Source organism: Schistocerca nitens, chromosome 2, assembly GCF_023898315.1.
Source record: "Schistocerca nitens isolate TAMUIC-IGC-003100 chromosome 2, iqSchNite1.1, whole genome shotgun sequence".
NCBI classification, from domain to species: domain Eukaryota; kingdom Metazoa; phylum Arthropoda; class Insecta; order Orthoptera; family Acrididae; genus Schistocerca; species Schistocerca nitens.
In genome coordinates, this window is record NC_064615.1 from 915,057,041 (window position 1) to 915,079,863 (window position 22,823).

Consider the following 22,823-nt stretch of genomic DNA (forward strand, 5'->3'; position numbering starts at 1 on the left):
GTCCCCCAGAACTTAGAACTACTTAAACCTAACTAACCTAAGGACATCACACACATCCATGCCCGAGGCAGGATTCAAACCTGCGACCGTAGCGGTCGCGCGGTCCCAGACTGAAGCGCCTAGAAACGCAAGGCCACACCGGCCGGCGGCAGGAAGCAATACCGTATCTCAATATTATACTTAATCACGACCTTCAATCTATACTACTACAGTATATAAAGCCAAATCCTTGCTTGACATTGTTACCAAAATCCTGAAAAGTACTTGACCGATTTACTTCAAATTTTTACAGAGCATTCCGATGAAAGACATATGCTGCATATGTCTTTAATAAATATGGTGCATAATTGTATATTTCCGCCTTAGCGCCTAGAGTTCCGATAAGTATGGGTTATATTACAGCCTTTAGAATGGCGTCTGTGCCGCGCGGGATGGACTGTGCGGCTGGTCCCGGCGGAGGTTCGAGTCCTCCCTCGAGCATGGGGGTGTGTGTTTGTCCTTAGGATAATTTAGGTTAAGTAGTGTGTAAGCTTAGGGACTGATGACCTTAGCAGTTATGTCCCATAAGATTTCACACACATTTGAACATTTGAATGGCGTCTGTAACAGAGTTGCGTTCCCAGCAGAGAACTGTCATTTAGAGCCCCAACTGGTGGGCAAGTGTGTCAGCACTATTAAGAGAGACACCCAGCTGAGCAGCGAGATGTTTAATTGTGATCTGTCGATCACCGCGAATGAGAGTGTCCGCACGTTCCAACACTGCAGGAGCCACACCTGTGTGCGGCCGACCGGCACGCAGGAAATCGGACCGGTTTGCGCGACTTGTTACAGTAATGATATATGTCACGCCCAGCGAGTCGCAGAGCCTTAGTTCACAGCTAAGTCTCCATAGACATTCCGCAAGCGCCTACGAATACCGCAGGTACACTGGTTTTCCGCCAAAAGAAACTCAATGACAGTTGTCTGCTTGGAACGCACCACCATTTTGAACGCTACGTATAGTACTTCTACCTGTCGGAACTTAGCAGCTGAAGCGAGAATATTGCATAATGTCCCACAAAAATTCCACTTGTTATCAACTGAAACTGGCAGAAAAGAAAAATGTGTTGTTTTACTTATGAAACGCCCCTCGTACTATTTCCCTTTTTGTGATGGAGTAGTATGTCGATGTTCATACGAGATATTGATGCTGAGAGAGAAACACGTTATGCACGACTTTCATATTCCATCAAACGTTAAATAAATCAGAGGTAACTGCGCAGCTGCGACCAAAAACGCAGAAGATTCGTAAAATTCCTCCAATGCTGGGTTGTCAGTCCTCAACTGCCAATGCAGTCTGTCTGCTACGGGTCGCACGGACGATGCGTACAGTCCTTTAATCCGGCTGTGAATGTTAATGAATGTTTGTACAGTGAGAGCGGCGCGACGCGACGCAGCGCGGCTCAGTAGCGGAGGGCCGAAAGCGGAGCCGCGAGGAACGCGCGGAACGAGCGGCCGCGCGCATTCCACTGGCTGGTGGCGACAGGCGGCGCAACACGGCCTCGTAATGGCCAGCCCGTGTCGCCGTGACGTAGCTGCAGTTGTAGCTGTACAGTAGATGCGTGACGGGCGGCGTGTGGTGGGGTCTGGCTTCCAACCCCGCTGTCAGTCCCGCGGCTTCGGATTCATTAGTAATGGCCCTCCGGAACAGCAACCAGGGAATACAATCCTGCTGCCGCTACCGCTGCTGCTGCTGCTGCTACTGCAATCCCAAGACTGAAAGCGGTACCGCGCATGTCACCCGCCAACACTTCAAGTCAGTGGCTGGCGACGACCCGCTGACGTGATTCGGGGATAAATGTTACAACGCGATGGCAGCACCAGTGTCACAATATATGGAACCCACACTCCCAGATATACTTAGGACTGCACGGTAAACGGTTCTGTTTCACACAAACTTCATGTTTCTTTACTGGTACAAAAAAATTAAAATGTCGTTATTCGAAGCCAACTAAAGGAAGAGCTGCGCTTTTGAGTGTGTGTTCGGTGTAGAAATGACATAAAAAAATTTTAAACTTCAAAATACACGGTGAATCTGAGCTGCATAGACTAAATTTTGGAGGTTGTTGAAGAATATTTCCTGAGTATTTTTATATTAGTAAACTGTAACTACGATTGCTCGTTACTGAGGATGTTTTACATTGTATCGCCCTCGCTTCTGTCTGTAAAGTTATTTGTAACATTCCCTACTTCAGTTTCGATAGTACGGCTATTATAAAGTGAAATTCTGCAAAATTGTGCTTCAGCACGACTCAAAACCTTAAAAAAATAACTGATATGTATATATAGGGTATTAGGGTTATAAGAGCAAATGTATTTACTGGTGACTGAGGACAGTGCACTGAACAACATTACATCAGTATTTACTTCATTTTTTGACTAATAATTTTACGAGGGATATTCGGAAAACAGGGATATATCTGCCGCGAAATGGAAACCACAGTCAAAATCAAAACTGTTTTATTTGCAACAGTTAGCTACAGCTTCCATCTACTTCTCTACATACTTCCCGCTCCGACTTAGACATCTGTCGTAGCGTTGTGCCAATTTTTCAATACCCTCGTCATAGAAGGCAACTACCTGTACTCTCCAACAATTTTCTACGGCGGACTGTAGCTTTTATTCTGTGGCAAAATGTTTTCTTCATAACCAGCGGTTCATTTGAGATAAGAATCAGGGGAGCCAAGTGCGGGATGCATGGTGGGTGGTCAAACACCTCCTGTCGAAAACACTCCAGGAACTCCACATTGCCCATGCAGTGTGCAGCCGAGACCTGTCACGAAAAAGAAAATGCGTGACAGTAATGTATGTGCTGTGGCAGGAAATCAGGACAAATATCATGGCAGACACTCATACTTGTGTGGAGAGAGTAGGGGGAGAGGAGGGGGAGATACTACTTTCGAGGCATTTTTACGCTCTCACTGTGCGATCAGAACGAAGATGTCGACCTGACGCTATCTGTGGATACACTAGACCAGGGCTTAACAACTGGCTGGTTATGAGCGGGAGTACTCGCGTCTGCTCAGGCATGTGCTCGCGAGCAGGTGCAAGGTCGCGGAGTAGGGAGGGAGGGGAGGGAGGGGAAATGCGCGCGCACGTTTGAATAGGGCCGCAGCGTGCCTATTGAATTCGCGCCGACTGTGTAACGTTTAAAGTACTACGATCAGCTCTAACAGTCACTTTGCTGGTTAGGAATCTTGTCATGTCGCCGTTGTGTAGCCCCTACCATGCTTTCGCAGTTCAACCCCCATTGGGAGGAATTGTATCTGTTTACAGAAAAAGATGGTGATGCAAAATGTTTAGTATGTCACAAAACGCTGAATTCTATTAGGAAATTTAATTTGCAGCGACATTATATGTCGTACCACGCGAAAGACTACGGAAGTTGAAAATGTGATGGACCAGATCGTGCACAGGAAGTTATTAAACTTAAAAGGAAGCTATCCGAAGAAGATCTGGACGACGAAGAAAAATCAACTGAGGCAGCTCTCAGAGTGAGTTACAAAATTGCTTTGCTTTTAGCAAAATCCCTGCGCCCCTTCTCTGATGGCGATTTAAGAAAAGAATGTTTGGTAGTTGCAGCGGAACATTTGTGTCCATCTCAAGTTGAACAGTTTCGGATTGTGCCATTATCTAACATGATCATTATGCGTCGCATACAGGACATGGAAGACGACGTCCAGAGCCAGCTTGCAAATATCTGTAAAGATTTTATGGCGTATTCTCTAGCTCTGGACGAAAGTGTTGATATCACTGGAACAGCGCAGCTTGCCATATTTATTAGAGGTGTTAATAGAGATCTTCAGGTGAGGGAGGAGCTCCTCGATGTAGTAGCCATGAAGAACATTACAACCGGAGGTGATATTTTAAGTAGTGTTGAAGAAAGTGTTGAAAATATAGGACTGTCGTGGAATTCTTTAGTTTCAATGTCTACAGACGATGCACCAGCGATGACAGGGAAAAAATCAGGTTTCGTTGCGCTGTTGAAGGAGAATATGCAAAAACTGACCGTGCCGAATGAAATGGGCGCGTTCACTGTGTGATCCACCAGGAAAACTTATGTGCAAAGAGTATCACTCTAAAAAATATGATGAGTGTTGTTGTTCGTACAACCAATTATATAAGGAAGCATGGGCTACAACACACGCAATTTAAAAGCTTTCTTGAGGATGTAGAAAGCCAGTATGGTAGCCTGCCTTATTACAGCGAGGTCCGCTGGCTTAGTCGTGGCGAATTATTAAATCGATTTTTTTGCCTATTAGATGAGATAAATATGTTCATGGAAATAAATAACATGCGTTTTCCTGAATTAGCCTTCATGGAAATGTGAGCTCGCGTTCTTAGCAGATTTAACTAGCCATCCGAATGCTTTGAACATTTCACTACAAGGTAAAGATCTGCTAATTACTCATTTCATAGATCGAATACGAGCTTCTAAAATGAAATTGACACTTTGGGTGAGTCAGCTGAAAACAGGAAATCTAGCTAATTTTCCTAAATTATCATCTATGCAAGATGTTCACAAAGACTGTGAACGTTATTCACATAGTTTAGTCGCCCTTAAGGGAGAATTTGATCAACGCTTTCAAGATCTGACAGCACTAGACACTGATTTTGATCTGTTCTCCTCTCCATATTCAGCGAATATTGAAGAGATTCGTTCTGAGCTGCAACTAGAAATTATTGACCTGCAGTGTGACAGAGAATACAGAGACAAATTTCAGAACAAGAAAAACATTTTGGAATTCTACAGACACTTCCCTCAGGATAGATTTCCTCGTTTGCACAAACTGGCAGCTACAATAATATCAATGTTCGGTTCCACGTATGTTTGTGAACAACTGTTCTCTTCAATGAAATGTAACAAGACGCGCCTGAGAAACGCATTGTCTGATCGAAATTTAAACTGCACGCTGCGCCTACAGTGCACAAGAACAATTACTCCGAACATAGACGCAATTGTAAAGGGCAAAAAGTACAAGATAACACTTCAGTTACACTTTTTATTGTGTAACAGTTAACAAATTAATACGAATGTAGAGGCATACACTAAGCTAATAAAATTATGTGGCACGTGTACATTCTCCTTTATTGGTTTCATTTGTCGCAGTAATAATTCGTGAGTGATATCCCTGCAGGTGGCCGCGGATTTACATTGACTGGCGGCAGCTTTTCTGTGCCCCACGTGACTCTCTCCACTCTCCGCTCTGGTCTGGTAGTGGGGATAGCGTGCTCGCGCTGCTCCGTGCTCGCGTCTTGCTGCTCACAGCTTGCTCCGAGAGCACGTATGTTGTGAAGCCCTGCACTAGACACACTGCCTAATACACCTGCACAAAGTTTCGTCGAAATTTTCACTGCGGATTCCGTTTCGCTACCCATCGTTCCTTACTTTCCGAATAACTTTCGTAGCTATTAGGGGTCGCATGATTATAGGTTGGCTAGTGCCTCCAAGTGCATATTGCAAGAGCAAACTACTAACGCTTTTTTCCCCTGGGCAGCAGGTCAGGTGTTTACGTTTGGACTCAATACGGTTAATCTCTACTGATAGGCTATGTGATCAAAAGTATCCGGACACCCCCAAAACATACGGTTTTCATATTAGGTCCATTGTGCTGCCCCCTACTTCTAGGTATACATATCAGCCACCTCAGTAGTCATTAGACAACGTGAGAGAGCAGAATGTGGCCCTCCACGGAACTCACGGATTTCGGACGTGGTCAAGTGATTGGGTGCCACTTGCGTCATACGTCTGTACGCGAGATTTCCACACTCCTAAACATTCTAGGGCCACTGTTTCCGATGTGATAGTGAAGTGGAAACGTGAAGGGAAACGTACAGCACGAAAGCGTACAGGCCGACCTCGTCAGGTGTCTGACAGAGACCGCCGATAGTTGAGGAGGGTCATAAAGTGTAATGGGCAGACATCTATCCAGACCCTGACACAGGAATTCCAAACTGCATCAAGGTCATGACAGTTAGGCGGGCCGGCCGGTGTGGCCGAGCGGTTCTAGGCGCTTCAGTCTGGAACCGCGCGACCGCTACGGTCGCAGGTTCGAATCCTGCCTCGGGCATGGATGTGTGTGATGTCCTTAGGTTAGGTTTAAGTAGTTCTAAGTTCTAGAGGACTGATGACCTCAGATGTTAAGTCCCATAGTGCTCAGAGCCATTTGAACCATTTGATCCACAGTTAGGCGGGAGGTGAGAAAACTAGGATTTCAAGGTCGATCGGCTACTCATAAGCCACACATTACGCCGGTAAATGCCAAATGACGCCTTGCTTGGTGTAAGGCGCGTAAACATTGGACGATCTAACAGTGAAAAACCTTGTGTGGAGTGACGAATCACGGTACACAATGTGGCGATCCGATGGCGGAGTGTGAGTATGGCAAATGCCCAGTGAACGTCATCTACCAACGTGTGTAGTACCATCAGTAAAATTCTGAGGCGGTGGTGTTGTGGTGTGGTCGTGTTTTTCATGGAGGAGACTTGCAGACCTTATTGGTTAGCGTGGCTCTATCACAGCACAGGCCTACATTGATGTGTTAAGCACCTTCTTGCTTCCCACTGTCGAAGAGCAATTCGGCGCAGGCGATTGCATCTTTCAACACGATCGAGCACCCGTTCATAATGCACGGCCTTTGGCGGAGTGGTTACACAGTAACACCCCGGTAACGGATTGGCCTGCAGAGAGTTCTCACCTAAATCCTATAGAACATCTTTGGCATGTTTTGGAAGGGCGACTTCGTGTCAGGCCTCATCGTCCGAATCGAGACCTCTCCTCAGTGCAGTACTCCTTGAAGAATGGGCTACCATTCCCCAAGAAACCTTCGATCACCTGACTGAACGTATGCCTGCGAGAGTGGAAGCTGTCGTCAAGGCTAAGGGTGGGACAACACTATAAAAATGGTTCAAATGGCTCTGAGCACTATGGGACTTGACATCTGAGGTCATCAGGCCTCTAGAACTTAGAACTACTTAAACCTTACTAACCTAAGGACATCACACACATCCATGCCGGAGGCAGGATTCGAATCTGCGACCGTAGCAGTCGCACGGTTCCGGACTGCAGCGCCTAGAACCGCGTGGCCACCGCGGTCGGTGACAATACTATACTGAATTCCAGCATTACCGATGGAGGGCGCCAAGAACTTGTAAGCCATTTTTAGCCAGGTGTTCGGATACTTTTGATCACATAGTGTAGGTGTAGCCCACTATAAAACAATCAACAGAAAGGAAATTACGTAACGTGTTTGCAGGAAGACTTTTAGAAGCAGAGGAAAAATAACTAACACACTGAAGTGGGTACATATTAAGGTACAAATGATCATGAAATCTGCACTTAGATCCCAAATACTGTATATATCATCATCATGTCTGTAAGCTCAGTATTAAATGTTATCATCATAAATGAGGTTTTGCATAAATCACATGAAAACCAATACTCGCAGACGCTTAATAAGTCACATTCGTACAGCCATTTACGCAGTTTACATAAGTAGTGGTTTGATGTACTTCAAAGAAATATACGTGACTCTAAACCCCAACTAAGTGTACGCAATCCGATATTGAGTAATTTCATTTCATTTGATTTCTTATCTTCATTTATCAGTGTCGACAGTATGTATTATTTGTATTTTTTCGGAACAAACTTTTCCATTCACTCACTGTTGACTACAGTGATGCTGATTTTGCTCTTCGTCTTCACGCTTTTATTCAGTAACTTGCTACTCAGCTTAATTTTCCGGCAGTAGTAGCTGCACATTTACAGTGATACACAGCAATGTGGATAGGTTCCGTGATGAAGAGTGCACCGATCTGCAGCTGCTGTATGTATTCACAGAATGCAATGGAAGAGCGGTACAACGTCATGTTGAGCTGCTCATGCAGCCGCTGCAACCACACTTGACTACAGTGCTTTTGCACCGGCCGAGGGTCCTAGCACTGCACTACGTTATGTGTTGCACGTTTTGGTGAGTGTATATTACAGGTATTTTTTTTGTCCAGTTGTTTTCACAGAAACAAAGGTACAGGGATAACAAATCGAATAAATTATAACTGCACAATTGTAACGTGGCACTGGAGACCACTGATGTCTTCAACCAAAACACTAAGAAAATATCCCTGAACAACTTTTTGAAGTTTTTTGAAGGAAATTCTTCACCCTGCATACAGGGTGTATTTCAAAACAGTTGCCCAGTGCACACTCTCTGGTTTCGACAGATATTTACAATTTCCGTTTTCAGTTTGTAGATGCAAGCAGTTCAGTCAAATACTAGCCATCAAGCGTCTCATGCGGAGGTCACTATCGACGAAGAAATAAGTATTTGACAGAGTTGTGTTGCGACAATCGGTTGAACTTTAACCGTTAGGTTCAGAAAAATGCGAAGGATTACATCACCACTGACTGAGCAGCGCTGATGCATGGCCACACCAGACAGAGAGCGTGGCCTGGGCCAGCCGATGTGATGGAGAAAGTCAGACAAGTAAGGCGTGCAAACAACTGTTTATCTGTATGCTAAGGACTATAGAACACTGGAGTGGTTAAGTTTTTACTCCAAAGTAGACTAAAATACAGTAGATATCAAAATTTTCAGAGTAAGGCAACTGAAATTTTAGGACAAGTGGAGACAATGACTGAACAGGAAAGTGGCCTCGTTGTTTTTGGTAAACTAAATGGGGCTTTCAGAATTAAACTTTTCACATTTTTGAAAAAGAGAGTTTACTGCCAGCAGTGGCTGATGGTAATGTGTCATGTACTTACAATGTGAAAATAATTCAAAAACTGATGACTGCCCATCTAGCAATGCAGAGATACATTCTAGGAATTATTAGTTGGGAGGGGTAACAGAAAAACAAAGAAATTGATCAGGAACAGAAAGGAGCGTATGATATTAACTGTAGTCAAAATGAAATGGAGACGAGCAGGGAATACAGCCAAGTGAATGAAAGGATAGGAGGATGTGGATCAAGTACGTTCGTTGCTGGATTCCACGACATAAGAATAGACTGAGGTAACAGGCAAATAGAACATCGGTTGACGATATCAGAAAATTCACAAGTGCAACGTAGGTGCGTACAGTCGAATACCTTGACGAACTGAAAAGTCTAAAGGTGGCGTTTATTCAGCAGTGGTTCAAATGGCTCTGAGCACTATGGGACTCAACTACTGTGGTGATCAGTCCCCTAGAACTTAGAACTACTTAAACCTAACCAACCTAAGGACATCACACACATCCATGCCCGAGGCAGGATTCGAACCTGCGACCGCAGCAGTCGCATGGTGCCGGACTGCGCGCCTAGTATTCAGCAGTGGATGTTATGCTTACAGTAAGCTAAAATAACGCAATTGACAGTGAAAACGTATCACTGCGGATTCATTAGACGCGAACAACTGTCTTAGTCGATGACTGAATAAAACATAATTGGTGATTAGTTTATTGAACGAACTAGTCCGTTGTCTTTCTGGAAAACTGCTCCTGAAGTGTCGACGAGGACTTCGCTCTCCGCGAGCGATAATCGTGCGTTCCACCTTGCTCATTTACCGTAGCTGTTATTGTTGGACCAACCTACTTTGTGACTGGTAGAGATCCGAAAATAAATAACAAAAGTTCAACATTCAATGAAGTTGCAATGTTTACACTACGTGAGAGTGACTTGTGTGCATCACTTCCATTGTTTTCTAGTACAAGTATCAATATATCGTTCTTGGAACGAAAGGTGGAAGGAAAGTTACGGTTTTTCGGACCGCCGAGGTGGATCACAAGCTGAGTCTGGTCACTCATAATGCACGAAATTTGCTACGACCTTGGCCCATTAAGCTATTCAAGGAAATCACGTTAAACTTTAATCTGGATGTGAGAGGACAGCCAAATGGCAGTTCTGGAATTTTCTTTGGCGCAGCGGGCTAGAAGATAACATGAGAGACTGAACTGCTACGTTCCTACATGCAATGAAGGAGAACATTCTTTTATTTTGTTTTTGTAAAGGAAAGGAGCGGTTCGCTGACAATAAGTTTGGCTTTCAGAAAGGTAAAGAAAACGGAAATGGTGCAAGATGTTCGCAATCCTTAGAAGAAAGGGAGTAACCTATAGGGAAAAACGGATAAGTTACAATATGTACAAGAACTAAGAGGAAACAATAAAAATGGAAGACCAAGAACCAAGTACGCGGTTTAAAAAAAGGGTGTAAGATCGGGATGTTGTCTTTCATCCTTACTGCTCAATCTGTACATAGATGTACGAATGCCGATGTACGAATGACGGAAATAATGTGATTAAAATTCAGGCTGAAAAAATATAAACGGTAAGATTTGCTGAAGACACTGCTGTCCTCGGTGAAGGAGTGGAAGAAGTGCGAGGCCTATTGATAATGGAGTGAAAGAGGCTATAGATTGAGAGTAAACCGAAGAAACACGAAATTTCAGAAACGAGATTAACGGCAAACTGGACATGAAAGTTGGTGACCATAAAGTTAATAAGTGGAGCTCTCTTGAAAGCAAAACAATTGGAGTCGAACGAAGCAAACAGGACTTAAGAGAAGAGTAGCACAGGTACAGAGAGTACCCCTAATCTACTAATATCAGTCTTCCGCTTTGACGTGAGGAAGGAATTTTTGAGAGTGTACGTTTGGGCTGCAGTATTGTAGGCATGTGAATCACAAACTGGAAAAACTAGAAACGAAGAGAATCGAAGAGAGTTAAATGTGATGCTATAGAAAGATGATGAAATGAGATGGTTTCCCGCGGGACCGGTATAGAAAGGAACATACAGGAAAGAGTGACAAGAAGCGACAGGATGATAGGAAGTGGTATTAGATGGGAGTGTGAAGGGGAAAAAAAAATAGATTTCATTTGGATTCCGTTCGGAGTGGCATGGAGCCAGAATATCGCTCTGCCGGCCTTGGAGTTCCTCGGTTGGCATCAGGACGCTGAGTGTACCCCCTTTCCAGTACACCCACCAGGCAAAATCCCTGACCGTACCGTGAGTCTAATTCGCGTCCTCCACATAGCACCCAGACACGCTGACCACTGAGCTACGAAGGCGGTGACAGAAGTCATGGGCTAGCGATATGTACTATACAGATGGCGGTAGTATCGCGTACACAAAGTGTAAAAGAACAGTGCATAGGCGGAGCTGTCATTTGTACTCAGGTTATTCAAGTGAAAAAGCTCCGACTTGATTATAGCCGCACGATGGGAATTAACAGACTTTGAACGAGGGATGGTAGTTGTAGCTACAAGCATGGAACATCCAATTTCGGAAATCGTTAGGGAATTCAATATTCCGAGATCCATAGTGTCAATAAAGTGCCGAGAATACCAAATGTCAGGCATTACCTCTCTCGACGAACAGCACAGTGGAAGACGGTCTTCACTTAACGACCGAGAGCAGCGGCGTGTGCATGGAATTCTAAGTTCTAATAGACAACCAACGCCCTTGAAATACAGCAGAATTCAGTGTGGGACACACGACGAACGTATCCGTTAGAACAGTGTGGGGAAATTTTGTGTTAATGGGCTATAGCAGCAGACGACGGATGCAAGTCGTTTTGCTAGTAGAACGGCATCGCCTGCAAGGCCTCTCCTAGGCTCGTGACCATATCGATTGGGCGCTAGACTGCTCGAAAATCTTCGCCTAGTCAGATTACTCCCTATTTCAGTTGGCAAGAACTGACGGTACCGTTCCAGTGTGGCACAGACCCCACGAAGCCATAGACCCAGTTTGGCAACAAGGCACTGTGCAAGATGGTGGTGACTCCATAAAGGTGTGGACTGTGTTTACATGGACTGGATTGGGTCCTTCGGTCAAACGGAATGGATCATTGATCTGGAGACCATTTACAGCCATTCATGGACTTCATGTTCCTAAAAAACGATACAATTTTTTTCGGTGACAATGCCATGTCTCCAGGCCACAGTTGTTCGCGTCTGGTTTGAAGAACGTTCCTGACAATTCGAGCGAATGATTTCGCCACCAGATCGCCCGACATGAATGCCAGCGAACATTCATGAGACATAACTGAGGTGTCAGTTTGTGCACAAACACCTGCACCTGCAACAATTTCGCAATTGTGGACGGCTGTAGAAGTAGCATGGCACAATACTTCCGCAGGTGATTTTCAACAACTTGTTTAGTCCATTGCTGGACTACACCGGGAAAAAGGAGGTCCGACACGATATTAGGAGGTATCTCATGACTTCTGTCACCTCATTGAAAATCCCCCCAAATAATTCAGGGCCTAGAGCGCAAGTGCTGCACCGAGACAAGGAGATTGCCACAAGAGAAGGATTTGGGGCGCGATACATTGCATCAGTCGAAAGACTGCTGATACTAAAGAACAGACTACACTACTGGCCATTAAAATTGCTACACCACGAAGATGACGTGCTACAGACGCGAAATTTAACCGACAGCAAGCTGTGATATGTAAATTATTAGCTTTTTCAGAGCATTCACACAAGGTTGGCGCCGGTGGCGACACCTATAACGTGCTGACACGAGGAAAGTTTCCAACCGATTTCTCATACACAAACAGCAGTTGACCGGCGTTGCCTGGTGAAACGTTGTTGTGATGCCTCGTGTAAGGAGGAGAAATGCGTACCATCACGTTTCAGACTTTGACAAAGGTCGGATTGTAGCCTATCGCGATTGCGGTTTATCGTATCGCCGCGTTGCTGCTCGCGTTGTCGAGATCCAATGACTGTTAGCAGAATATGGAATCGGTCGGTTCAGGAGGCTAATACGGAAGGCCGTGCTGGATCCCAACGGCCTCGTATCACTAGCAGTCCAGATGACAGGCATCTGATCCGCATGGATGGAACAACGTGCAGCCACGTATCTATCCCTGAGTCAACAGATGGGGACGTTTGCAAGACAACAACCATCTGCACGAACAGTTCGACGACGTTTGCAGCAGCATGGATTATCAGCTCGGAGACTACGGCTGCGGTTACCCTTGACGCTGCATCACAGACAGGAGCGCCTGCGATGGTGTAGTCAAAGACGAACCTGGGTGCACGAATGGCATAACGTCATTTTTTCGGTTGAATCCAGGTTCTGTTTTACAGTATCATGACGGTCGCATCCGTGTCTGGCGACATCGCGGTGAACGCACATTGGAAGCGTGTATTCGTCATCGCCATACTGGCGTATCACCCGGCATGATGGTATGGGGTGCCATTGGTTACACGTCTCGGTTACCTCTTGGTTCCATTGACGGCACTTTGAACAGTGGACGTTACATTTCAGATGTGTTACGACGCGTGGCTCTACCCTTCATTCGATCCCTGCGAAACCCTACATTTCAGCAGGATGTTGCACGACCGCATGTTGCAGGTCCTGTACGGGCCTTTCTGGATACAGAAAATGTTCGACTGCTGCCGTGGCCAGCACTTTCTCCAGATCTCTCACCAACTGAAATCGTCTGGTCAATGGTGGCCGAGCAACTGGCTCGTCACAATACGACAGTCACTCCTCTTGATGAACTGTGTGTTGAAGCTTCATGGGCAGCTGTACCTGTACACGCCATCCAAGCTCTGTTTGACTCAATGCCCAGGCGTATCAAGGCCGTTATTACGGCCAGAGGTGGTTGTTCTGGGTACTGATTTGTCAGGATCTATGCACCCAAATTGCGTGAAAATGTAATCACCTGCCAGTTCTAGTATAATATATTTGTCCAATGAATACCCGTTTATCATCTGCATTTCTTGGTGTAGCAATATTAATGGCCAGTAGTGTATTTCATTGTCTCCGGTGTTACATTAAAAGAATTCCGATTGTATCGATAAAGGTCCAAGGAAGGACTGACGCTGTTCAAGGGAGCTATGTAGAATTCTCGGAGTCACATTTGTAATTCAGAGGACGCGGGCGGCTATTAAGGCACAGAGCGCAGGAAACAGGAGCTAGCGCCGGGCTCCGTCTCGACCGCGGGCGGACGTGTTGCGTTTGCTGAGCGTGATCTGCAGCCCTGAGAGGTGGTCCCTCCTCACGTCTCTGTCTGCTGCGGTGGCCAGGTCTGGTGTACCAAATGCCACTCCGGCAACACAGTCACAACAGCCCTGTCTTTGATGTCGTATCTGTATCAAAGACCGATTCCAAGCTGTTGTACTAGCTCTTTGTCGAGCTCCATCTGAGACCAATTAATTATTCACGGTGTCGACTGCAACTGTTTCAAATAATTGTATTACATACGATTCATCTGAACCGATTATAGTAATTGCGCACACTAATCTAATTAGAAATGTTTTGGATCAGAGAACTTCGGTTCGATCCTACTTGCAGGAATTAACAGCTGGATCGTTTCCAGAGTTGCAGATGAGTGGGGATAGCAACACACGATCTGTTATATGGGCTGTCTTGTAAAGGAATTTATGAACACAGAAATCCTTGTAAGAACTATGTAAATTGTCAATTGTGACTAATGGTAAAATAGTAAGGAAATCTAATGAACGTGAGGGAGAAAAAGAGCAACAACTTCAGCAGTGTTTGCTACGCACGAAAAGGTTACCTGCATAATGTAACATCGTTTGCTGCGGCTGCAGTAACCTCAACGGGGAACGGAGCTGGCGCCGAAAGCAGAGGCTTGTCCCTCATGAAGGCGGCCACGCGACTTCTCTCTTAAGCTATACGAAAGATATCTTGTTCCGTTCCGAAAACCGTTGGGCTTTCTTCGGAAGTTTGTTTCACAGAGCCTCCAGCGCTGCCAACACAATTGGTATCGCAGGCACGCTTCTCTCACAGGAACAACAAAGAACTTGTGTTTGTTCAGTTTTATGGGAAGGCCTACGTGCCACGAGACCTGTGACTGACAAGAAGCCTTCTCCTCCGAGCTCGAATATAACTGCCTCGCTCTCATTTCCTACTCCAAGAAGCGCCCATTGTGCAAAATTTCTCCAAATAAGCAACAAACAAAGGTCATATGGGCATCGGAAATATGTTCGTAGAGAAATACGGAAAAATGATGCTAGAAATAAAAAAAATCTGTGCCAGTGTGGATTTCCGTGATCGAAAACGCGCATGAGGAAACACCAGAAAATTGGAACGTTCTCTTTGTTGGACGTTTTAGCTCCACGGTCAAGAATCAATTGCCAATAATCCCCGCCAATACACTACAGCTGAACCGGTGCTGATGGTTCGCTGCTACCATACCACTGGGATTTTCCACAGCTCACAGATGGTTCTTGTGAAGGCTGACGGTACCGCTAGCTTTCATGAAGTTCCGTGGTATTGTTTTATTTTTGTTTGTAAGATGATCCGATTGGAATCTGCGAATAGTAAAAACAGTAGATGAAAGTTTCGTTCCAGGAAGTAGAGCGGGTGTAGTCCTTTTCGAAGAATCCACGCCTACTCATGGCGGCAAACTTTTGTCCTGAGCCCATATCCTCACCAGTCGTTTTGCAATTATTGCACAATAGCCGTCCGCGCTTTATGTCGGTGTAGTTTCAGCTGTGAATAGGATGCATGACAGAAATTCCAGAATGCCGTGGGGAGCCTGTGTGACGAGTGACAAAACCAACGAAAAGTATAAGTGCTGCACTATGAAACAGCAATCCGATATTTTTCCAAATTTGTGTAGTTGTTCATCACGTAACGGGCTTTGAACTGAATTTCCATTCCATCCCCTGGTGTGTTATCCCCAGAGGCGTGTTATCGCGTGGATGGAAACAGCCACGGAATGTCATCTCGAGGAGTTTCTTGCCATGCCTGAAACACATCACATGCTGTGTCGTTTCATGAATACTGCTGGCTGGAGACTGCTATGACAGCATACGTCTTCCCATCGCATCGCAGACATGGTATGTGGGTGACAATTGAGAGGCCTAGCATGCTAGTCAAGGATCCGCACATTGCTCAAAGCGTTTGTAAGGTGAACACCACAGTGGGGTCTCGCATTACCCTGTGTTTGACCCTGGTGAGGAGGGATATGACAAAATAAGTTTAACATTTCTGACCCATACTGGCGAGCATTCAGCTTACATTCTGGAATCAAATGTCCGGTTTTCATATCCAACAGCTCCTCGTACTATGATCCCAGAAGTTCGGGTGGTATGGGTGTGAGAATCACTCCTTTCTGTGCGTTTCTTCAGATCTTCTATGGACACAGTGGCATCGGTGTGACAGCCGCAGACCGAAGCGAGTCTCCTCGCTGAACACAACTTAATGTCCCAGTGTACTCTGCCTCTAATGTGTGGTATCCGCATCAAATGACCGCTGCAAAGGATGCAGAAAAACTCGAGATATCAAACGATCTTCCAGTAATCTGTCCCAGGCGGTTTGTGGTGACACACTACTTGTATTTCAATTGTTGTCAGAGCGGGTGTAATCTTTTCGAAGAAGCCACAACTACTCATGTTCGCAAACTTTTGTTCTAAGTCCACATCGTCATCATTCGTTCCGCAGTCATTGCACACTAATCGTCTGCGCTTTCCATGGGTGATTCTCACGTGGCCCCTCATGAGTGGACTTTTCTCCAAGTCCGAAAGTGGCGAGAACGGGCAGATGTGTTTCTTCTGCAGATGTAATGTTACAAACATACCCAATAAACATTGTGTAATCATACCATTATTCATCTGAACTGAAAATGATCTTGCACAAGATCGCAATTTTGACCAAAGTATCCCACAGATATGGAAAGACTGGAGTATCAGCTTGGCAGCGTTTGGTTGAGGTGTTCACGGTGTAACACTCTCCACAACCGTTAGGTAGGCACTTCAGGTTGCGTGGCAGTCACCGTAGGTGGACGTTTGAATGTCTCAGATTTCCAGATTTAGCATTTGGAAGCCACCGTACGGTATATGGCGGAGAATACTTCTGATACCACTAGTCGCACGGTTAGAACCACTATCGGTAAACCTCCGTATGAACTCTAATTCTGTTGTTGTGATCACTGACGTATGGGGAAGGAAGTAATGCGATGCCAAACTCTGATTCGAACGTAAGCTCTCTGAATGTCAACAGTAAACCTCTCCATTATGCACTAAGCCTCTCTTGTAGAGCCTTGCGATTACTAACAGAGCCCTTGACGAAACGTACCGTCCTCTGTTAGCCCTTTGCCAGATCCCCTGTTTCTCCAAAATTAATCGTACCTGGTAAGGGTCCGAGGCTGAGAAGCATTCCTCTCGAAACGGTCGTACGTTTTGTAAGTTTTCTGACCGTGGAATGAAACCTTCATCAACTGTTTTTACAATTCGCAGATTCCAATCGGATCTGCTTACAGACGAAAGTAAAACAATACCACAGAACAACACATAAGCTTTTCTGATTATGTGTATCATTTCTTGCGAGTAGGTTTCTCTTTCGATGAAAACATTTGTGCGGAGGCCTTATCACCAGTTATTGCATGGTGATTAAAAAGACCTCTACCATTAGACGAAGTCTACATTGGTGGCTCAATAGTCTTGGCCCATAGAACGAAGTCGTATTCAGGGATATGACGGGAACGACCAATCTAAGCTAAAAAGTCTACTAAGCGTGGGCTCTAAAATGGGTGCCTTAAGATCTATGAGCATTTGTTCATCTTCGCTGCTGTCAAACACACACACACACACACACACACACACACACACACACACACATATATACACTCCTGGAAATGGAAAAAAGAACACATTGACACCGGTGTGTCAGACCCACCATACTTGCTCCGGACACTGCGAGAGGGTTGTACAAGCAATGATCACACGCACGGCACAGCGGACACACCAGGAACCGCGGTGTTGGCCGTCGAATGGCGCTAGCTGCGCAGCATTTGTGCACCGCCGCCGTCAGTGTCAGCCAGTTTGCCGTGGCATACGGAGCTCCATCGCAGTCTTTAACACTGGTAGCATGCCGCGACAGCGTGGACGTGAACCGTATGTGCAGTTGACGGACTTTGAGCGAGGGCGTATAGTGGGCATGCGGGAGGCCGGGTGGACGTACCGCCGAATTGCTCAACACGTGGGGCGTGAGGTCTCCACAGTACTTCGATGTTGTCGCCAGTGGTCGGCGGAAGGTGCACGTGCCCGTCGACCTGGGACCGGACCGCAGCGACGCACGGATGCACGCCAAGACCGTAGGATCCTACGCAGTGCCGTAGGGGACCGCACCGCCACTTCCCAGCAAATTAGGGACACTGTTGCTCCTGGGGTATCGGCGAGGACCATTCGCAACCGTCTCCATGAAGCTGGGCTACGGTCCCGCACACCGTTAGGCCGTCTTCCGCTCACGCCCCAACATCGCGCAGCCCGCCTCCAGTGGTGTCGCGACAGGCGTGAATGGAGGGACGAATGGAGACGTGTCGTCTTCAGCGATGAGAGTCGCTTCTGCCTTGGTGCCAATGATGGTCGTATGCGTGTTTGGCGCCGTGCAGGTGAGCGCCACAATCAGGACTGCATACGACCGAGGCACACAGGGCCAACACCCGGCATCATGGTGTGGGGAGCGATCGCCTACACTGGCCGTACACCACTGGTGATCGTCGAGGGGACACTGAATAGTGCACGGTACATCCAAACCGTCATCGAACCCATCGTTCTACCATTCCTAGACCGGCAAGGGAACTTGCTGTTCCAACAGGACAATGCACGTCCGCATGTATCCCGTGCCACCTAACGTGCTCTAGAAGGTGTAAGTCAACTACCCCGGCCAGCAAGATCTCCGGATCTGTCCCCCATTGAGCATGTTTGGGACTGGATGAAGCGTCGTCTCACGCAGTCTGCACGTCCAGCACGAACGCTGGTCCAACTGAGGCGCCAGGTGGAAATGGCATGGCAAGCCGTTCCACAGGACTACATCCAGCATCTCTACGATCGTCTCCATGGGAGAATAGCAGCCTGCATTGCAGCGAGAGGTGGATATACACTGTACTAGTGCCGACATTGTGCATGCTCTGTTGCCTGTGTCTATGTGCCTGTGGTTCTGTCAGTGTGATCATGTGATGTATCTGACCCCAGGAATGTGTCAATAAAGTTTCCCCTTCCTGGGACAATGAATTCACGGTGTTCTTATTTCAATTTCCAGGAGTATCCTGGAAATTGAAATAAGAACACCGTGAATTCATTGTCCCAGGAAGGGGAAACTTTATTGACACATTCCTGGGGTCAGATACATCACATGATCACACTGACAGAACCACAGGCACATAGACACAGGCAACAGAGCATGCACAATGTCGGCACTAGTACAGTGTATATCCACCTCTCGATAAGATTGATCTTTATTTTCCAGCGGTTACACCACTGCGTAATCTTATCGAGATGTTATTCATGTTATATATATATAACAGACCGAGGATCCAGACACAGATTAGCCCTGAGACTGGCAATGTGTGAATCATGAGACAGACCTGAACCGTAATTGGTGGATGGAGTGACTATATGAACTATAGGGCCTTTGAGGGCGTAAAAATCATCGAAATGAGCCCAGCAAGATATAACTGGACGACTACTAAAACAGTAACAATTACAAAATCGTTACATCATTTATCAGAAGTATTTCTCTAGCTTATATAACGTAAAAAGAATACATTTAGTTTTAAAACGTCTCGCAACTTCTGGTTGAAGTGCAGGGATTTTTACTCTGACGACCATTTGACTTTATACAGACTATTAATCTCTGGCATTAGCACGCCGCAGTTTTTGTAAGAAATATTTATGTTTCAGAAGACCGCTTTTTGCAGATTCTTCGTATGACATAAAATTTGCTGTCTTGCTTTGTTTCTTACACGTTCACTACAGTTTGTGTGTCTGACGCTTATTTTCATATAACTGCAGTGACAGAAAAACTACGCAGTAGTTCCTTAAGAGTTTTTTTTTCTGGAATGCGGATTAATTTGGCTCAAACATATTGTTTATCTTGGGTAAGAAACTACTTCAGGTTATTTGCATACTAAATAAGCCAAATAAGTATGACACAGCGAGCAGGCCAAGTCATGATTTACGAAAATGTCGGTCCAAGTATCTGGGATCGTCAAGCACCAGTAATCGACATTTGAAACCTGTCACAAAATTATGTAGTCTATTAACAGAAAAATACGAAACAACTTACAGTTTTCGTAAAACAGCATGCGACGGTTATCGAAGATTTACGTGCTCCACGAACCTAAAAACAGAGGAAACACGAATTAACCTCGACGTTGTGTAAACACGGAGAAAAAAATATTTGTGAGACACACTATCAAGTAGCCTGGGTGTGGTAAAAAGGCAGAAAGATTAGGTGTTAAGCTCCCCTAGACGGCGAAGTTATCATAGGTCGAACTCCAACGGTAATAATAAAATGTTGGGAAGGAAATAAACCATGCCCTTCTCCGCAGAACCAGCGCGTTGTTCGTCTTAAGTCACTTTTGGAAGCTACGGGAAAAACAAATCAGGATAATCCCCAGTGAATCTGGAGTCCACCTCTCTCGAATGCGACTACAGTGTTTCAATCAGTGAATCAGACACCTCGAAAAAATAAAATTATGCTTTAAGTTTTTCAACGTTGGTACACTCTGAAATATCCGCGTCACAGTTCCGTAGCTTTCCGCTAACCAAAATGTCGCTGCCCATATCCACTTTTGTCAAGGAGCTGTGCCATTTTGTTGTTTCGGCTGTTGTAGCAGGAAGTTGCGGAACTGTGACGTGGAGATTTCAGAGTGTAGGAAGATTAGGTTGGGTTGTTTAGGGGAAGAGACCGAACAGCGAGGTCATCGGTCTCATCGGATTAGGGAAGGACGGGGAGGGAATTCGGCCGTGCCCTTTCAAAGGAGCCATCCCGGCATTTGCCTGGAAGCGATTTAGAGAAATCACGGAAAACCTAAATCAGGATGGCCGGACGCGGGACTGAACCGTCGTCCTCCCGAATGCCAGTGTGTTAACCACTGCGCCCCCTTTCTCGGTGTGCACTAGGACTGCAGACATGTATCAACAAAGAAACGAAAAGTTAATAACGTTAATTTATTTTTTCAAGGTGACGATTGAAACCTTGTGAATACCCCTCGTACGAGAAGGAGCAATGTTTCTGGATATAGAAAAAGCATTCGACCGCGTCTGCCACTATGGTCTAATCTACAGACTAGATCACGTAGGGTGCCCAGTTCACATAATCTGGATCACTGATTCCTTCCTTACAGAACGTCAGTTCTTCGTAAGGAACGGAGACAAGTCCAGCTAGACATGACGGATTGCGGCGGGAGTCCCGCAACGTTCGGTTTTAGGTCCTGTCCTTTATACCATATAAAGGCAGACAGGCGAAGAGATTGCTCTCTATGCAGTTGACACCGCCACATACAGAAGCAGTCGCAGCCTACTCCTTACACATCGCCTCCGGGAATAACATCTCGATAAGATTACGCAGTGGTGCAACCGCTGGAAAATAAAGATCAATCTTATCAAGTGCCAGGCTATCTGTCTCACCCTCAAAATCAAGCTCACTGGTCGTCAACTCACCATTGGTGGTAAAGAGCTAACTTGGAGCAATTCAGTTAAATGTTCAAATGTGTGTGAAATCTTATGGGACTTAACTGCTAAGGTTATCAGTCCCTAAGCTTACACACTACTTAACCTAAATTATCCTAAGGACAAACACACGCACCCATGCCCGAGGGGGACTCGAACCTCCGCCGAACCAGCCGAAATTCAGTTAAATACCTGGGCCCCGAAATAGATCGACGCCTAACATGGAACAGGCACCTCACCACCTCAGCAAACAAAGGCTGCGCCTATTTCTGCTGAAAGGCGACAGAATAAGCACTCAGTGCAAACTCCTCCTCTAGCGATGGCTCATACTTCCCGTCATCTTGTGTGGCTCGGAAGTATGGTCTATGGCGTCAGACAGAGCATTATACAGACTGCAACGTCTCCAGAACCAAGTTTTCTGTGTCATCTCAAGCGCACAAACATAAGAGACTTTCTAGGCCAACCCACCATTTACACACTTATGCAAACAAATCCACAAAATTTTACGAAACAACACAAACTTCGCCCCACTTGCTCATTCATAATTTAGGGAACGAGCCACCAGAAGCTTCTCACAACCACTAAAAATAAACCATTACACGCCTCTTTAGGGACCAATAACATACATAAAACACCAAACACAAGCTTACACACAGAAAACACGCACACAACTCCAATCCCTCAACTTCACGTAAACCCCTAGCGCATTCTGAAGTCAGATGGGCACAGTCCAGTGGTACTTCATACACAACCAAAACAACCATAGCCTCGTGAAGACACCTCGATCGGTGAGAAACCACTAAGAATCTGAGTTAGCGCAGCACTGATAAGATCAACGGAAAATACCAGGGCAGAGCACACGATCTGCTGTGTGTGTGTGGGTGGCTGGACATGAAACACAACTACATGTAAATGGACTAAGGACATTTCCCTATACAGCCATCCGTGAATATGTTGATAAAAACTTGACGTCCATTCAATGGCGGCAGTTACTGACGCACCTAGGTTAGCTTTGTTCTTATTCATGGCGTTGCTGCTACAGCTTGCGCTGTTGCTTCCCCTTCCCTTCTCTTTTCTTCAAAGTAATTATTCCCATACGCTCGCAGTCCAACGTAACGGAGGGTAATGCTGTAGACGACAGTATTGCGTCGGCATATATACCTGTATCACGCGACCATCAAATATAATTTTACGCCCCGATTAAATGCAAATGCCCACTCACACCTTCACGTCGTTAACGGCAAAGTCAAAAGAAAAGGAACATCGTTTTACGATAACGTACCTAATTTGTCGGAAGCGAAACGACAAAATTACGAAGAAAAGGTGGGCTACCGTGTCAAAGGGGTTAACTGAATTTGGTCCTCGTAGCTCCGTC

General features: G+C 45.8%; 1 protein-coding gene across 4 annotated transcripts in view; it reads right to left on the reverse strand.

The window, feature by feature from the left end:
- LOC126237234 (Ig-like and fibronectin type-III domain-containing protein 1) overlaps positions 1-22,823 on the reverse strand; it is a 1,152,289-nt gene that overhangs the window by 696,389 nt on the left and 433,077 nt on the right. For all 4 annotated transcript variants that reach the window (XM_049947130.1, XM_049947127.1, XM_049947128.1 and 1 more), the window contains one exon: positions 20,061-20,114. The gene's annotated coding sequence lies outside the window, so the exon portion shown is untranslated. The remainder of the gene's footprint in view (positions 1-20,060; positions 20,115-22,823) is intronic.